Source organism: Toxorhynchites rutilus, chromosome 2 (genome assembly GCF_029784135.1).
Source record: "Toxorhynchites rutilus septentrionalis strain SRP chromosome 2, ASM2978413v1, whole genome shotgun sequence".
Lineage (NCBI taxonomy): Eukaryota > Metazoa > Arthropoda > Insecta > Diptera > Culicidae > Toxorhynchites > Toxorhynchites rutilus.
In genome coordinates, this window is record NC_073745.1 from 4,052,406 (window position 1) to 4,071,197 (window position 18,792).

Here is an 18,792-nt window from a genome sequence, read left to right on the forward strand (position 1 = left end):
GAAATTGTCCAATTTCAAACGCTTATTGCTCAGTCATTTTATGATGGATTGATGAAATTTTTGCGTCAACCGATTTCGGTACTCCATAACAATTTTTTATATTGATGAAAATAATATAATTCATGAAACTAACTATTGAACAATTGATAAATCTCAACCCGTATCCTAACGGAAATACCCACTTCTGATTGGTCGAAATTAACGACACATGCGGCGGGTCCCTAACAGAGATATCAAAACCAAGGTGCCTGGGCGAAATCGGCATTGCAAATATATGCAAGTCGGCGACATTTTTATATTTTATTCTAGCAAATAAAATTTAAATTTGAAGCTTTAATGTTGATTGTTTCGTGAAATTTCATATGACCTATCGTGTATTGTGAAAAATTTAGCACAAATGTAAGTGTAAAATTGTATATGGTAGCAGTTGTGTTAAAAATAACATGATATAAGAAACGATTTATTTCAATTTTCATAAATAAAAACCAAGGTGTGTTCCCGCTCTAGAACGGGTCGTTTGGTTTAAGCTGTCTGTTCTGTTATGTTCATTTTCACCCAAGGAAAGTTTATACGGCGAGAAAAATTGGAAAAGTGAAGAAATATTAGAAAAAGTGATTTCCCATATGCTTTACATATAGTATCAGTTGTTGTTAGTCAAATCAAAATTCGCTGTGGGTTGAATAAACACTCAGAAAGTAAAAATTATAAAAGAAAATTACCTTTTCCATTTCAAATATGTTTTCTCTATATTAAAGTAACATGTTTTTACTGATGAGAAAAATTGATAATTGTGTTCGGTATTGGTAATTATTTTATATTACACTAGCTGACCCGGCAAACTTCGTCCCGCCCAAAATTTGTTTTTGTTATCAATACCATAAAACATTCACGCGCAAGTTCATGAGTCCCATCACAGAACTATTCATTGATTGATCTTCTAATCGACCTCGTTGAGTTTACCTTTTATTAAAAAAATCCTAGTACTTCTACCAAAACTCATCATTATAATATGAGATTATTTTCAGACACAATTCTCGTTCAAGATTTTTCAACCACTTGCAAATAACATGTTTCTCCGTTACATGGAATACATGTTTGATACAGAAAATATGATAGAATAAAAACAAACCCCTCCCATCTTCTCCCCTTAGAGAAGGGGAGGAGTGTCCATTCACCATAAAAACGTTTTGTGCCCCCTAAAGTCTTCACATATTTGGCCCTTTTGCTTGATTAGTTTTCGAGTTATGCAGAAAATGTTTTCATTTGCATGATTGCCTAAAAGAGGGGGGAGAAGTGTCGAACCACCATAGAAACATTTGATGCGTCCTAAAACCTCCACATGTCAAATTTGGTTTCGTTTGCTTGATTAGTTCTCGAGTTATGCAGAAATTTGTGTTTCATTTGTATGGGAGACCCCATTAGAGAGGGGGGAGGAGTGTCGAACCACCTTAGAAATGTTTCTTTCCCATAAAACCTCCACATGCCAAATTTAGTTCCATTTGCTTTATTAGTTCTTGAATTATGCGGAAATGTATGCTTCATTTGTATGGCAGCCACTCTTCCCCCTCAGAGAGACGGGAGGAGTGTCTATTAGCCATAGAAAAGGCCCCTAAAACCTTCGCATGCCAAATTTGGTATTTTCTTGATTAGTTTTCGAGTCAAGTAGAAATTTGTGTTTCATTTTTATGGCAGCTCCCCCTTAGAGAGGAGGGTGGAGTGTCTAACCACCATAGAATTATTTATTGCATACGCCTAATTTGGTTTCATTTGCTAGATAAATTCTCGAGTAATGCAGAAATTTGTGTTTCATTTGTATGGTAGCCCCCCTAAGAGAGGGGGGGAGGAGTATTTAACCATCATAGAAACATTTATAGCACCCTAAAACCTCCATATGCCTAATTTGGATTCATTTGCTTGATTAATTTTCGAGTAGTGCAGAAATTTGTGTTTCATTTGTATGGCAGCCCCCCCTAAGAGAAGGGGGAGGAGTATGTAACCACCAAAAAAACATTTGTTGCACCCTAAAACCTTCACATGCCAAATTTGGTTTCGTTTGCTTGAATACATTTGTATGGCGTGGTTTCGAACTATCATAAGAATCTTCCCGACCCCTAAAACCCCTACATACCAATTTTCATGTTGATCGGTTCAGTAGTTTCCGAGTCCATAAGAAAAGACAGACAGACAGACAGACAGAAATCCATTTTTATATATATAGATAGAACTTTTTGAGCACGAAACCTCTGTCTCAAATCCATAATTCAAATTCGATTCCATTGCTTCGTTTGGAAAGTGAAAAAAAATTATTACATGTAATATTTTATATATTTTATATAAATCATTTCAATTTGTTGATTTAGGTAACATTTTGAGAGAAAGAACTTAAACTTATACTTAAAAGTTAGTGATTTCGAGTTGTTGTTGTTAGTTTTATCCCAAAAAATGCACAATAAACTTGATTGTTTCTATCAATTAAATTAAAGCTCTCTAAACGCTCTATAATTTGTTTTTCGACATGTAACGATATAATATTTTCTAATCTCATTTCAAACAATGCCTGGTGAGCCTTTAATTAGATTCTTCAATAATCACGATTTATATTCTATTGTGCCTAGAATAGTCAATTATCTTTTCTCTGAACGTTGAAATTTTACATTTTTTCATGGAATAAGTCATATTTGAGATATAAAACTTGTGTTTTCAAATTATATATATAATATATTCCAAAATTGTATATAATCGAATCATATATAATCGAGTCTGTATCGAATAGAGTCCGATCTGCTACTTCAGGAATCCGGTTCAGTTGACCGGTTTGGAATCCGGTTATTGTGACTATTGCTATATTTGCCTGAAAATAAAATAGTAGTTCAAACATCTACTGTTCGGTAATTGAATCATGCGTCGACATTTTTCGATTCAAATTCTAAACACTACTTAAATTCTAATTTTAATGAAGATTCCTTTAAAAACGATCTTTTATAGTAGACTAGCTAACCCGGCAAACTTCGTCCCGCCCATTTACTTGATTAATTCTCGAGTAATGCAGAAATTTGTGTTTTATTTGTATGGCAGCCACCCCTAAGAGAGGGGGGAGGGGTATCTAACCACCATAGAAACATTCATTGCACCCTAAAGTTTCCATATGCCTAATTTGGTTTAATTTGCTTGATTAATTCTCGGGTAATGCAAAAATTTGTGTTTCATTTGTACGGCAACCCCCTCTAAGAGGAGGGAATGAGTATCTTAACACCATAGAAACATTTATTACATCCTAAAACCTCCACATGCCAAATTTGGTTTCATTTGCTTGATTAATTCTCGAGTAATGCAGAAATTTGTGTTTCATTTGTATGGCAGCCCCCCCTTTGAGTGGGGGAAGGACTGCCTAACCATCATAGAAACATTTATTGCACCCTAAAACTTTCACATGCCAACTTTGGTTTCGTTTGCTTGGTTAATTTCCGAGTAATGCAGAAATTTGTGTTTCATTTGTATGGCAGCCCCCCCTTAGAGAGGGGGGAGGGGTCTCAAAATATCACGAAAACCTTCCCCGGCCCCAAAAACCCCTACATACCAATTTTCATGTCGATCGGTTCAGTAGTTTCCGAGTCTATAAGAATCAGACAGACAGACAGACATCACTCCATTTATATATATATATATATAGATAGATAGATTGGTGATTTTTTTATTCTTTATTTCATCCATACATAACACAGGAGGTATCTTGTCTAGTATCACAGAGGGCGGTTTTCATCATATCTCGTTTCACTTCGATATCTTTTATCTGATATGCACCATCCAACTACTGTTTATCATCCTTCTGTCACCATCACTCGGTAAACACTGGTGGAGGGAACAAACAATACCCAACAACCAAACAAAACGGCCCTTTTAAGAGCCACCAAATCATTATCAGAGAGTTTAACGATGTAATTCTTCAAAAATATCCGAAATCAACAGATAGCCTAACGGAATCCTACGTCAACTATGCGGTCGTGTCTCGGACACAACCCTCTTGTGACTTTTTTCGTTTATTTGAACTCATTTGAACTCACTCTGTTTTTTCATGTGTACGAATTGTTTGTGTTTTTGAATATCTTCCGTATGACATCAAATTAACACGTTGACGTTGACTGACGTGGCACCGGTGACTGACACTGAGTTTTGGTTTAGGCCGCGTCAGTCACCGGTGACTGACAGTATAACATATGATAATAATGGTAAATAATATAAGCATAGAAGCTCATAAGCATTCCCTTTTGAATAGAAATACCTTCCGCTACCGTAAGGAACGATGGTCCAAATACGTTTAAAAATGTCCATCCAATCGCTATAAAACCGTGGCACTCAACGTGTTAAATATAATTATTTCTAATAATTGCTCATCAAAGTGAGCATTTCACGCGCATTTTTCTTTTACAGAATTCATCCAAATACTTTTCATTTGCTGATAGGATTAAAAATCGGTTCAGTTTTCAATTCATGAAAGGCAAAATCGACAAGAAAGCCGAATCGCCCTAATTCAGGATGGTGCAACCTAAAAGCCAAGTAAAAAATACGAATGTAACATTTTTCGAAAAGAAATAAATATAGAAAAACAGGTTCGAACAAATTCGAAGCATTCTTTCGGTATATTCTTTCTTCGTGGGATTGCTAGATAATCTTCATGGGAAATGAGAACACGAAAACGTTTAATCTTGACACAGTTACTTTCATAAGATTTTATAAGCAGAATTATGTATCTATTTTTTGTACTTAACTGATTCAATTTCAGTATAGTTTGTTTTTTTTTTCATTGAAAATAATTATTTCAAATAAATAGTAGGTAGTAAGGTAAATGAAGAACAAAAAATGTAAGGGTTAATGTTTCATTTTTTTCCAATTCAATTTTGAGTAAGGGACTTCAACAGTGCGCATGAAATCTATGATAGCTTTGTGACAGATCACAATACTATCAGAAAAGTGGTTTCCCTAACTCCGGTTACGCCGTTCTAAAAGATAGTTTTAACTGGAATTGATCACAAGATGAAGAAAAATGGCACTTTTGTTATCTAACTCTTGAAAAAATATAGTAGTGGTTGGAATTGCTTCATCAGCTGTCATCAAACATATACTCACATGTTCGTATAACATCAGGAAATCAATGCTGTGAATATTGGTGAAAATACGAACCAAATTCCATTAATTTTGACGGTTACTCCGCGACTGATATTCCCGACTTTTACCTGTAAGTAGAACGAAAAAAATAAGATTTGAAATGTGTTTCATGTTTTGATACAGTGATACAAAAAAAGTCGAATCAAGCCATCGACAAATGAATCCATTATCAAAATGAGCTCTCCTCGGTCGTGTAAATAATGTTTCCGGTTCCCGATAACGAAGCGAATAACGATTCGGTTTCAATCATCACCACCGCAACAGGTGATAAGAAGTCTGACATAGGCACTGATAGCGATTTCCCAAGAGGCAGAAAGCACACCTCAGAAATCATAATGATAAATGACGATACTCAGAGCCCAATATTGATGTATGGAAGAAAAGGGGTCGAGAAAAATAATCTGAATCGGAATTCCATACACGAAGGCGGAAGGTAACAAAATATGATGTGTTGGATTTTGGGCTTCAGTGCGTATGTTTTTTGATAGCTGCTTCGTAACGGGTTTCGCAACCCAGACACCATTATCCACCGAAATCGGAATTTTCGACAGCATCGATGGAAGAATGTGTTACGAGATTCACCAACTCGGTTCCGGTTTGCCAATGGATACTTTTTTTAATGGCCTGCCAAAAATATACCAAACCGCCGTAACGCTTCAGCGCTTCCTTTCTATCTGTTGGCTTCGACCTTTATACCCCATAACTCGTGCTGACAGAGGTGCGAATCAACTCAAGTCGGAGAATTAGACAGAAACAGATTCCGCTCTAAATAATCCAGGAACGTTACCGCCTCCCAGCTTTAAAAAGTTGCACGTATTGAAGCCCTATTATTTATTCATACATCTGGACTTTATTTTCATAGACACGGCTGACTGCTGCTGACTAACTTCGCTGGCCTCGTTTTCGTCCGTTTTCATGTGGTTCCAGGTCAGGTTCAGTAAATTCGAGACGAAGAGCGGAGTTTGACAGCTCTCGAATACGATCAATTCGGTGTGCAAACGTGTTTGTTGTAGTAGTTTGGGGGCTAAAGCTGGTTTCCGAGTTTCGCGAGAAGTTTACCTGCTGCTGCTGCCGCTGTCTGTTGGTTATTTATGGACGATGGCTTCGTGAATTTTAATGGCTTCGTGCTTCGGGAAGTGTGAAGTTATGTTTGTTATTTTTAGCTGGACCAGCATTTTCGGTTAGGGTTTACGTTGCTGAATTTTCGCAAACTCACAAGTAAGAGAATCAAGAAGTGTAAAAATAGAACTGTTACATATGATCGCTCGGAGGAATCAGTCAGAGTTTACTATCGAACAAGCCTCTGATATCCTACGTTTATTAATTCTCGTTCTTTTGCGTTATTTTTTCCTCGATGAGCACTTTCATTTTGTTTTGACGTAGGACTACGTCTTTCATTTCTATACCGGGGTGTAAAATCAAAGTTTCGAAAAGGAAAGCGTTACGCCGGAGACCGAGATTTTGAGCGTTAATAGCTCCTAAACAACTGAACGAAATGGTATGATAAACACTTCATTCGAAAGATAAAATGTCTACGCGTTCTATACTTGTTACTTTTTGATCCAAAAACTTGTTTCAATAGTCTTAAAATTGCTTTCAAAGCAGGCTATTTAAATCACCAATCGGTATATAAGCGAGCGCCGCTCGGAAATCCACTCAGTTCTAATTGAACAGCGATTGGAGCATGTTGTCGCTGTTGTGGTGAAGCTCTTCGTTTATCAGCGCTTTCAGCTGATGAACGGTGTCACCAAGAGCCTGTTTGTGCACCTTAGGCCAGACATGAATCCATCAGGAGGAGAGTGATGCCACAAACGGTTCCCCGGGAAGATCTCGAAGCAGCCGCTACACACACACACACATACACGCGCGGAATTCTTTCCGTTTGGATGCCATTCAGCATCGAGAAAGATCCGGAAAATAATCTGCCAGTTCCTCTGGGAATTTAAAATTACATTCATGTGAAAGAGTTTATTTTGATGTTTCCTACCCATGTAACACTGTGACCAAATATTTTTCAATCAAGTGCTATTAACAGATGGTTATCGAGTTAGCATTAACCACTGGTGGGCTTCCAGTATCGAGGAAAATGTGGAAATATCTAATCGTTACTGAAAATAATCTGCCAGTTCCTCTGGGAATTTAAAAATACATTCATGTGAAAGAGTTTATTTTAATGTTTTCTATCCATGTAACACTGTGACCAAATACATTTGGTTTTGTGATTTTTTAATCAATCGCAATTAACAGGATAGCTTCTGAATATTATTCTTCCCCATTAGTAGGATATTTTCGTATCCAATATTGGATGCATAAAACCTTGTACCTCCAACGTAACGCTCTCGTTTCCGAAGTCCCTCAAATATTCATTTATTCATTCATTCAGAATGGATTCAGATTTAACTTCAGACAAAGGATCACTGAATCAACGATAGTCCTACGTTACCATTGCGGTTATACCATAGATATAACCCACTTTCTGTTTTTTCTTTCATTGAATAGTGCCGACAATGAAAAATTTAAAAGAACCCTAATACCCTTCCACCGAATTAAATCCAACTAACACTGCAGTTGTTCAAGGAGACCGTTGTCATTGACTGTCATTTGAATATCTGCCAAAGATGGTTTGCATATTCAGTTGTAGCCAGCTGAAAGTGAGATCAGAACACCCTTTCCCAATCTCCCTTCCAAATGCGGTTCTAAATGATACTTCGCATACCAAATGTTGACCCATTTCGAGGCCGCAAATTTGCATCGAAAATACCCAAACGAAGAGTAAAACCAGGAAAGGCCCACAACACAAGTGATCCTAAGTGGAATATAATGCAAAAAAGGGGCAAACCCATGGCGTACGCTTTTTTTCGGAGGAGACTAGTCAATGGATGCCGCTCAAAATCACCCATTAACAGCTTGTTGGTGTTTTTTTTTTCTTGTTTTGGGCTGAAATTATAGACATCTCCTACCTAGTTATAATGCCTCTCATTGGAAATCAAAATCCCAGTTAGAAGCTTTTTTTTTGAGGGATGGGGGAGGTGGGTTTGTTGAATACGAAGAAGTATGTCAACCGTTTGTTGTTCAATAACAGAAAAACAGAAAAACAGAAAAACAGAAAAACAGAAAAACAGAAAAACAGAAAAACAGAAAAACAGAAAAACAGAAAAACAAAAAAACAGAAAAACAGAAAAACAGAAAAACAGAAAAACAGAAAAACAGAAAAACAGAAAAACAGGAAAACAGAAAAACAGAAAAACAGAAAAACAGAAAAACAGAAAAACAGAAAAACAGAAAAACAGAAAAACAGAAAAACAGAAAAACAGAAAAACAGAAAAACAGAAAAACAGAAAAACAGAAAAACAGAAAAACAGAAAAACAGAAAAACAGAAAAACAGAAAAACAGAAAAACAGAAAAACAGAAAAACAGAAAAACAGAAAAACAGAAAAACAGAAAAACAGAAAAACAGAAAAACAGAAAAACAGAAAAACAGAAAAACAGAAAAACAGAAAAACAGAAAAACAGAAAAACAGAAAAACAGAAAAACAGAAAAACAGAAAAACAGAAAAACAGAAAAACAGAAAAACAGAAAAACAGAAAAACAGAAAAACAGAAAAACAGAAAAACAGAAAAACAGAAAAACAGAAAAACAGAAAAACAGAAAAACAGAAAAACAGAAAAACAGAAAAACAGAAAAACAGAAAAACAGAAAAACAGAAAAACAGAAAAACAGAAAAACAGAAAAACAGAAAAACAGAAAAACAGAAAAACAGAAAAACAGAAAAACAGAAAAACAGAAAAACAGAAAAACAGAAAAACAGAAAAACAGAAAAACAGAAAAACAGAAAAACAGAAAAACAGAAAAACAGAAAAACAGAAAAACAGAAAAACAGAAAAACAGAAAAACAGAAAAACAGAAAAACAGAAAAACAGAAAAACAGAAAAACAGAAAAACAGAAAAACAGAAAAACAGAAAAACAGAAAAACAGAAAAACAGAAAAACAGAAAAACAGAAAAACAGAAAAACAGAAAAACAGAAAAACAGAAAAACAGAAAAACAGAAAAACAGAAAAACAGAAAAACAGAAAAACAGAAAAACAGAAAAACAGAAAAACAGAAAAACAGAAAAACAGAAAAACAGAAAAACAGAAAAACAGAAAAACAGAAAAACAGAAAAACAGAAAAACAGAAAAACAGAAAAACAGAAAAACAGAAAAACAGAAAAACAGAAAAACAGAAAAACAGAAAAACAGAAAAACAGAAAAACAGAAAAACAGAAAAACAGAAAAACAGAAAAACAGAAAAACAGAAAAACAGAAAAACAGAAAAACAGAAAAACAGAAAAACAGAAAAACAGAAAAACAGAAAAACAGAAAAACAGAAAAACAGAAAAACAGAAAAACAGAAAAACAGAAAAACAGAAAAACAGAAAAACAGAAAAACAGAAAAACAGAAAAACAGAAAAACAGAAAAACAGAAAAACAGAAAAACAGAAAAACAGAAAAACAGAAAAACAGAAAAACAGAAAAACAGAAAAACAGAAAAACAGAAAAACAGAAAAACAGAAAAACAGAAAAACAGAAAAACAGAAAAACAGAAAAACAGAAAAACAGAAAAACAGAAAAACAGAAAAACAGAAAAACAGAAAAACAGAAAAACAGAAAAACAGAAAAGCAGAAAATCTGAAAATCTGAAAATCTGAAAATCTGAAAATCTGAAAATCTGAAAATCTGAAAATCTGAAAATCAGAAAATCAGAAAATCAGAAAATCAGAAAATCAGAAAATCAGTAAATCAGAAAATCAGAAAATCAGAAAATCAGAAAATCAGAAAATCAGAAAATCAGAAAATCAGAAAATCAGAAAATCAGAAAAACAGAAAATCAGAAAATCAGAAAATCAGAAAATCAGAAAATCAGAAAATCAGAAAATCAGCAAATCAGAAAATCTGAAAATCTGAAAATCAGAAAATCAGAAAATCAGAAAATCAGAAAATCAGAAAATCAGAAAATCAGAAAATCAGAAAATCAGAAAATCAGAAAATCAGAAAATCAGAAAATCAGAAAATCAGAAAATCAGAAAATCAGAAAATCAGAAAATCAGAAAATCAGAAAATCAGAAAATCAGAAAATCAGAAAATCAGAAAATCAGAAAATCAGAAAATCAGAAAATCAGAAAATCAGAAAATCAGAAAATCAGAAAATCAGAAAATCAGAAAATCAGAAAATCAGAAAATCAGCAAATCAGAAAATCAGAAAATCAGAAAATCAGAAAATCTGAAAATCTGAAAATCAGAAAATCTGAAAATCTGAAAATCTGAAAATCTGAAAATCTGAAAATCAGAAAATCAGAAAATCAGAAAATCAGAAAATCAGAAAATCAGAAAATCAGAAAATCAGAAAATCAGAAAATCTGAAAATCTGAAAATCTGAAAATCTGAAAATCTGAAAATCAGAAAATCAGAAAATCAGAAAATCAGAAAATCAGAAAATCAGAAAAACAGAAAATCAGAAAATCAGAAAATCAGAAAATCAGAAAATCAGAAAATCAGAAAATCAGAAAATCAGAAAATCAGAAAATCAGAAAATCAGAAAATCAGAAAATCAGAAAATCAGAAAATCAGAAAATCAGAAAATCAGAAAATCAGAAAATCAGAAAATCAGAAAATCAGAAAATCAGAAAATCAGAAAATCAGAAAATCAGAAAATCAGAAAATCAGAAAATCAGAAAATCAGAAAATCAGAAAATCAGAAAATCAGAAAATGAGAAAATCAGAAAATCTGAAAATCAGAAAATCAGAAAATCAGAAAATCAGAAAATCAGAAAATCAGAAAATCAGAAAATCAGAAAATCAGAAAATCAGAAAATCAGAAAATCAGAAAATCAGAAAATCAGAAAATCAGAAAATCAGAAAATCAGAAAATCAGAAAATCAGAAAATCAGAAAATCAGAAAATCAGAAAATCAGAAAATCAGAAAATCAGAAAATCAGAAAATCAGAAAATCAGAAAATCAGAAAATCAGAAAATCAGAAAATCAGAAAATCAGAAAATCAGAAAATCACAAAATCAGAAAATCAGAAAATCAGAAAATCAGAAAATCAGCAAATAGAAAATCAGCAATTAGAAAATCAGAAAATCAGAAAATCAGAAAATCAGAAAATCAGAAAAACAGAAAAACAGAAAAACAGAAAATCAGAAAATCAGAAAATCAGAAAATCAGAAAATCAGCAAATCAGAAAATCAGAAAATCTGAAAATCTGAAAATCTGAAAATCAGAAAATCAGAAAATCAGAAAATCAGAAAATCAGAAAATCAGAAAATCAGAAAATCAGAAAATCAGAAAATCAGAAAATCAGAAAATCAGAAAATCAGAAAATCAGAAAATCAGAAAATCAGAAAATCAGAAAATCAGAAAATCAGAAAATCAGAAAATCAGAAAATCAGAAAATCAGAAAATCAGAAAATCAGAAAATCAGAAAATCAGAAAATCAGAAAATCAGAAAATCAGAAAATCAGAAAATTAGAAAATCAGAAAATCAGAAAATCAGAAAAACAGAAAAACAGAAAATCAGAAAATCAGAAAATCAGCAAATCAGAAAATCAGAAAATCAGAAAATCAGAAAATCAGAAAATCAGAAAATCAGAAAATCAGAAAAACAGAAAATCAGAAAATCAGAAAATCAGAAAATCAGAAAATCAGAAAATCAGAAAATCAGAAAATCAGAAAATCAGAAAATCAGCAAATCAGAAAATCAGAAAATCTGAAAATCTGAAAATCTGAAAATTAGAAAATCAGAAAATCAGAAAATCAGAAAATCCAAAAATCCAAAAATCCAAAAATCCAAAAATCCAAAAATCAAATAATCAAATAATCGAAAAAACTGAACAATTGAACAATTGACAAATCGAGACTTGAAGAATCGACGAATCGACATATTTAACAAAATTGAATGGATGGATCGAAGTTCAAAAAATTAAAAAATCGAAAAATCAAAGAGTCAAAGAATAAACAAACGAAGAATCGATAAATCGGAAAATCCAAAAGTGCAAAAATATAAAAATCAATAAATCAAAGAATCAAGAAATTGAAAAATTAGAAAATCTAAGAATTGAAAAATAGAAGAATCGAAGAACCGAATAATAGAACAACCGAAGAATCGAAGAATCGAAGAATCAAAGAATCAAAGAATCGAAGAATTGATGAATCGAAGAATCGAAGAATCGAAGAATCGAAGAATCGAAGAATCAAAGAATTAAAGAGTCGAAGAGTCGAAGAATCGAATCAATGTATAAATGATGAATCGAAGAACCAAGAAACCCAAGAATCGGAAAATCGAAGAATCATGAAATCGAAAAATTAAAAAATCAAACATTCAATCAAATAATCGTATAATAAAAAAATCGAGGGATCAAAAAATTGAAGAATCGAAGAATCGATAAATCAAAGAACCGAACAATCGAGAATAGAAGAATCGTGGAATCGAAGAATCTAAAAATCGAGAACCGAATAAATTAATATAAATAAATTAAAAAATCGAATTGAAGAATCAAAATCGAAAATCGCAATAATCAAAGAAGAGAAAAATCGAAAAATAAACGAAAGCGGACAAAAATAAAAAAAAAACCAAAAAACTTGGATTGTTTCAGTTAAATACAAATTAAAATAAACTATCTTGATGAAGAAAATTTATTTTCGCACATGAAATGAGAAATTGAATCATTTCCAATTTCAAACAATAAAACCGAATCACTTGCTCTTGCACAGAACATTCGATGATAAAAATTGAATTAGTCCCTACCATGGAAGCATTTATTTCAATTTTCCGTTCATCCCATGATTGGTCCCTTCTCCTGCAGAAAGAAAAAAAATCACAAACTTCAACAGTGCAAACACGCAAAGTAACGCCTGAAAAATGGAAACCGGTTCCCAGCCAGCCGAAGGGTGTCCAATTTCGATTTATGCCATAATCGTGTTTTGCAGTCCTGCAGCAACTCCTCCTTCAGCCTTCCGTAGGTGATACGTGTATTATACGATCATACCATCCTCTCTCTCTGCTATAGAGGCTCCAGGGAAAGAAAGTAGAACGAACAAACGTTTTTTTTTTTTGTTCATTTCTGCACAGCGTTCACCGAGAAAATATTGCATTTTTTGTTTTAGCCTTTCCTGTTCTCTCTGGCACGATATGCGAACCAATCTAAGCCGATGACTGATATCCTCCGTATCTCGTCGTGTACTTCGCAGGGAAGGAATTCAAGCTTTGAACAAGAAAAGAAGTATGGAATTCTTCAACTTTACTTTCGTAAAAGTTTTTCGTAGGAATGCTTGTGATGCACATTTCACGGCAGTCATCCACCCCGACGACAACAATAGGTACATACAGGTAAACTTCGATATAACGTACATTTCACTTTCAAAATTGTACGTCGTATCGAAGCATAATAAAGTACTCACAAACGTAGTCTATAATACATTATTGTGTTGCTGTTTTAGTCAAGTTAATGAATAACTTCAATCAGAAGACGAAGCCAGCCTTTCTCATGATGTTTCCCTTCGTATTGCTGATTAAACCTTGATTCATTTAGAATCTGGAATCACAAAACCAGCTGTATTTCGAGATTGATTGAAGGTACAAAACTTGTTTTAGCATCACAATACAGATAATTCATTGTTCTATCAGAAAAAAAAAATATTGAAAAAAAATTTCCTTTACACTTTGATAAGGTGTACGTTATATCGAGGGTACGTTATAACGAGGTACGTTATATCGAAGTTCCCCTGTACCGGCTTGGGTCAGATTCTCCGTAATTCTCTGATGCTAATAACAACTCTAAGAACCAAAGCGCTCGTAAAAATGACCACACGGGACGACACCACAATTACACACACCCTCTATATGGAAAGTAGCAAATTTGCAAAACTAACAATACCTTTCCCGCGAGTAGTCGCCTCGACGCGAACGGGGCGCAGTGAATCTTAAAGTATGGTTCCTGGCTGTGTTTCTCCTTTGTTTGTGTTGTGTTGCGTTGTAATTCCCAACAGTGTCGACGATATCCACAAACGACTGAGCTTACTTCGAATCAGGTTTTCAACTCGTTGTGTTGACTCTGACAGCAGAGGAATACCAATCGCGCGCTGCTGCTGCTGCTCACAGGAAGATACCATTCCCCCAATACTCCTTCCCAGTTTCTTGTTTCTTGTTTGCCTCTCATCTCCCACCGGACGGACGCTATGTACCCTTGGACGTGAAACTGGATTTTTATGCTACCGGAGGGAATTTCGACTTTTTTTGTGCCCATTTTCTTCCGTTTGTTCCGCGCCGAGGGGTTTGGTCAGTCCACTCCATTCAATGTGTGTGATCAGTGCGCGCGAGTCAATTACTGGAAAACGTCGCCGAAGAATTCTGCGCGGATGCTATGCATTTTGGTTGGATTTTATCCGCTAGAGTGGGATTTCACGTTAATTCGCGTCTCGCTGTTGGCAGCACCCTCTGCCTAAGAGGAGTTTCTTTCAAACTTTGTGGGGAATTATTAAAATTATTATTAAAAATTGTTTTTCATTAAATGTGCTTTGCTGTTTTGACGATTTGTAGCCAAATTTATTGTCAAATTATCATTTTTGGAAAATCGATTTTAGTTTCGAAATGTTTTTTTTTTCATTTTAGAACTTCAATTCTTATTTTTTTTATTTTTTAAAATTAAAACTTAAGCAATTTCATCAAAGTTACTCATATGATACCTAAGAATTAGTACAAATCTCGCCCTTTTCAGAAGACTTTCCAATCCCATAGACGCTAGAAGTTAGCGCGTAATCCCTCCATAGCGGATAAAGCGCTCGCGGATCGTGACAACGGGCTTGGCTAACTCCATACAAGGATGCAGTAGGGCAGAGTTTTTTTTAACATTAATTGTCATTCTTTATAGACGGATGTCGATGGCGCTCATCGTGTTTTACAGCAACACGACGAAGCGAACTATCGAACCACGCGAAACTCGTCCTGTTCAAGCGTCAAGTGATTGTATCTCGTTGCTTGCTATATAATTTCCTCGATTGAAGATACGAGTATCCGCTGCTTGCTATGGATGAGGAACAGAGAACGAACGGGATAACATTTCTGCAATTAGCGTAGTTTCTGTCCCGCTCGGTCACTTTAGCGAGGTGTTGCATTAAATCCGTGTGATGAATGATATAAACAACTTGTTTTTAGTTATTTTGACGTGGGACTACGTCTAACCGGAGTGTATGGGGGGTAAAATGAAAACCTAAACACAGAACATGCAGGAAAAAATGAAAGATTCCGAATGCTCATAACTCGAACATTTCTGACAGGATCGGAAAGATGTTTACATCAATTGATAGGGAATATTTCTACCCTTCTATCGCAATTAATAAAATGTTATCATTCATTAGATAAACAATTGAATAACTGTAAAATGTTAAGCGTTATCTAAACGGCATAACTGCCTCATTTTGATTGGCCCGATCTACGATTTCCCTAACACAGCCATCAAACCCAAGCAGCCTTGGGTAAATCAGCATTGCAAATACATGAAAGTCGGGGGTATTTTTGTTCCGACTGAAATGTGTTTCCCTAACACAGACTTTAAATCCAAGGAGCGTGATGGAAATTGGCATTCCAAATACATGTAAGTCGGGGGCATTTTTGGTCCGACTGAAATGTGTTTCCCCAACACAGACTTCAGAACCAAGGTGTCTGAGGAAATTGGCATTGTAAATTCATGCAAGTCAGTGGCACTCTTGTTCCGACTGAAATGTGTTTGCTTAACACAGACTTCAAAACCAAAATGTCTGGGAAAATCGGCTCTGCAAATAAATGCAAGCTTCGAGTACTTTTGTACTCGCTTGCCTTTGTGCAAACTAGAATATGTTTCTTTAACACGGTCTCCTAAACTTAGGAACCTGGGAAAATCGTGCAGACACTAGAGACGAATGAACTTTCAAGTTTAAATCCTTCATAGTATAAAAAGTAGAAGTTGAAGTTTTTGATTCATGCAAGTCGGGGGTATCTCTGCACCCGCATTTTTTTGCACTCCGCAAAGTGTTTTCCTAGCACGGATTACAAAAGCGGGTACGAACACAATGCTTTGGCTCGGTTATTCATTATTGTATTGAAGGATATACCTTCATATCTTCCGCTCATTGAATTTCTACGCATACCATTTGATGATTAGGCAAAATGTTGTTAACCATTTGCTGCGATAACGCCTATTCATTAAACAATATGCGTTCGACATACATGTCAAAATCGGAACTGAGTGCCTGAAGTTCATATAATCAAGCGAATGCGCGGTTCGATAAGTACGTACACTTGAGAGATGCAAATTTCAGAAGCAAATGTAAAATAAAATAATCGTTTGAAAATTCTCCCGTTCACAAACCGTAAAAGGATTGTCATTAAATTTACTATCACAATGCATGAATTGACCTTACATGACATTTCACAATCTTTTTACTTACAAATCAAATATATTGAATTCAATTGAATTCGGGAATTGTTTCATTCCATCAAACATTTAATCAATACAAACGAATGATTGATAAGCTAAGGTAGTCCCACGTCAACCTTGCGGTTATATCATAGATATAACCCACCCATTTTTTTTTTTATCAAAAATTAATAAATATGTTTTTCATTTGCTCTCATTGATGTATTATACAACTGTTTCTTGTACCATGATGCCTTGTTCATTGGATCAGAAACTTGCCATAAATACGTGAGAAATACGTGAGCATCCGAACCGATTAGTTCGATATTTCTCTGAGATTTGTTTAATATGCTGTACATTACGATTCCCAAGTTCGTAAATACAGTCAGCTCTCCCATACTCGATGTTCTGTATCTCGATATTTTCCCTAACTCGATGAATTTTATGGCACCATTAATTGATTTTACAAGCATTCTTCTCTCCAAAACTCGATTTCTCCCTAACTCGATGGTCCCTTGGATATCGAATTAGGGAGAGTTGACTGTAGTTTAATTTGAAGAAAATTGGGATCATTCCCATTTTCCTACATATTTATTCTGCCTATTTCTGTGCTTACCTTCCCGTGCCGTCAATCACGAGCAACTTATGTACAAGCGATAATATAGAATCACTTCACTTCACTTACTTCACTTTTGATGTTTGTAAAGTGAACACCGTTTGTCGGCAAGCGGGAGTGAATTATCTTCCTCAAAACATGAAGAGGGGTTGGAGTTAAGCTTTCCACAAAGGCCCTTTTGAGGGCTAGAAAAATGGATTTCAGGGCTGAAAAAGTTTAAAGCCTCTTTAATACAAAAAAGGAACCGGAACGTCAATATAAACAATTTGTAATTTGTATTTGCTCTTGTTCGGGAACGGTCACATTACGATTCAAAAATGGCCTCACTTGGTGATAATGTTGACCAATAAATCGTGAAACGTTTTCTCATTAACAAATTCGATCATTCTTGTGATGTTAATCAATAATTTCGTTTAATTCATACATCAGCAAGCCGTGGAATAAAGGTGACGTATAATTTTCATCATAGCGAATATTTCAGATTTTCTTTGTGATTTTTCTTTCTCTAAGACATTTCAGCGTTTTGAAAACTTTTTCCGGAAGAAATAGTGCAGTAACTGGACCCATTTGTTCAGCGAGTGAAATTCCCCGAAGAAGATATTCGATTTTTGCATTTTCAAGTACTTTCGGTGTGTGAAGCTGTATTGAACCTTGGAACAGGATTTTTGAAGATTTCTTGCTACTGGAAAATATAAAGCAGCTAAGTTTTTGTTTTGTTTTTATTCTATTTATCTGTTTCTTTATTTATTTAATTTTTTTTTTTGTTTAACACATATATAATTATTTTAACTTCTGTACGTGTTAGACGTTTTATGCTCTTTCTACTCTCAGTTTTGTTTCACAAATTTTTCTAAATGGAGGGGAACGAAACCTCCGATGTTGATATGACCATCGTAGATACTCCTCATGATTGTTTTTCTGAAGTTCGTCCTTCAAAGAAAAAGAAGAACCAATTACTGTCAAATTCGACACCCAACCCAACAAAAAATTCGACACAACCAACAAATGATCCTGTATCACTCACCTCGGTTCAAAATCCAATTAATTCTCTTCAGCATTCAATCATTGAGAATGTTCCTGCCAAGAATCTTTCTCGAATTCGACAATACCAGAACGTTTCGGGATCATCGAAAACACGTTGGGTGGTATTCTTCCGTCCCAAAGGGAAACCTTTAAGGGTGACCCAAATTTGCAAAGACTAGAAGTCTAAGTACTCAAGTGTCTTGGAAATTACAAAAGTGAATAAAGACAAACTTCGTGTTGTGCTCTCGGATTGCAAAGACGCTAATGCGATTGTTAATAATTCTTTGTTCACTGATGAATATCGAGTGTATATTCCGGCACACATTGTTGAAATCAATGGTGTGGTTTCGGAAAAATCTCTCCAACTAAAAGATTTCGAAAACGCAGAGGGTATTTTTCATGATGTAAAACTTCCTCATGTGAAAATTTTGGAAGTAAGATCCCTGAATTCATTTTTAATGGATGGTAACGAAAAGAAATATTTCCCATCTGGTCCTTTCAGAATCTCCTTTGAGGGCACAGCTCTTCCAAATTATGTGCTCATTGATAAGCTTCGT

The 18,792-nt window shown here is 34.5% G+C and overlaps 1 protein-coding gene across 8 annotated transcripts in view; it reads right to left on the bottom strand.

Annotated features, from left to right (window-relative positions):
* LOC129764534 (putative polypeptide N-acetylgalactosaminyltransferase 9) overlaps positions 1-18,792 on the bottom strand; it is a 270,199-nt gene that overhangs the window by 228,482 nt on the left and 22,925 nt on the right. The window contains exon 3 of one of the 8 annotated variants that reach the window (XM_055763716.1): positions 5,125-5,152. The exons of the other annotated variants lie outside the window; for them this stretch is intronic. The gene's annotated coding sequence lies outside the window, so the exon portion shown is untranslated. The remainder of the gene's footprint in view (positions 1-5,124; positions 5,153-18,792) is intronic. 8 annotated transcript variants of the gene reach the window in all.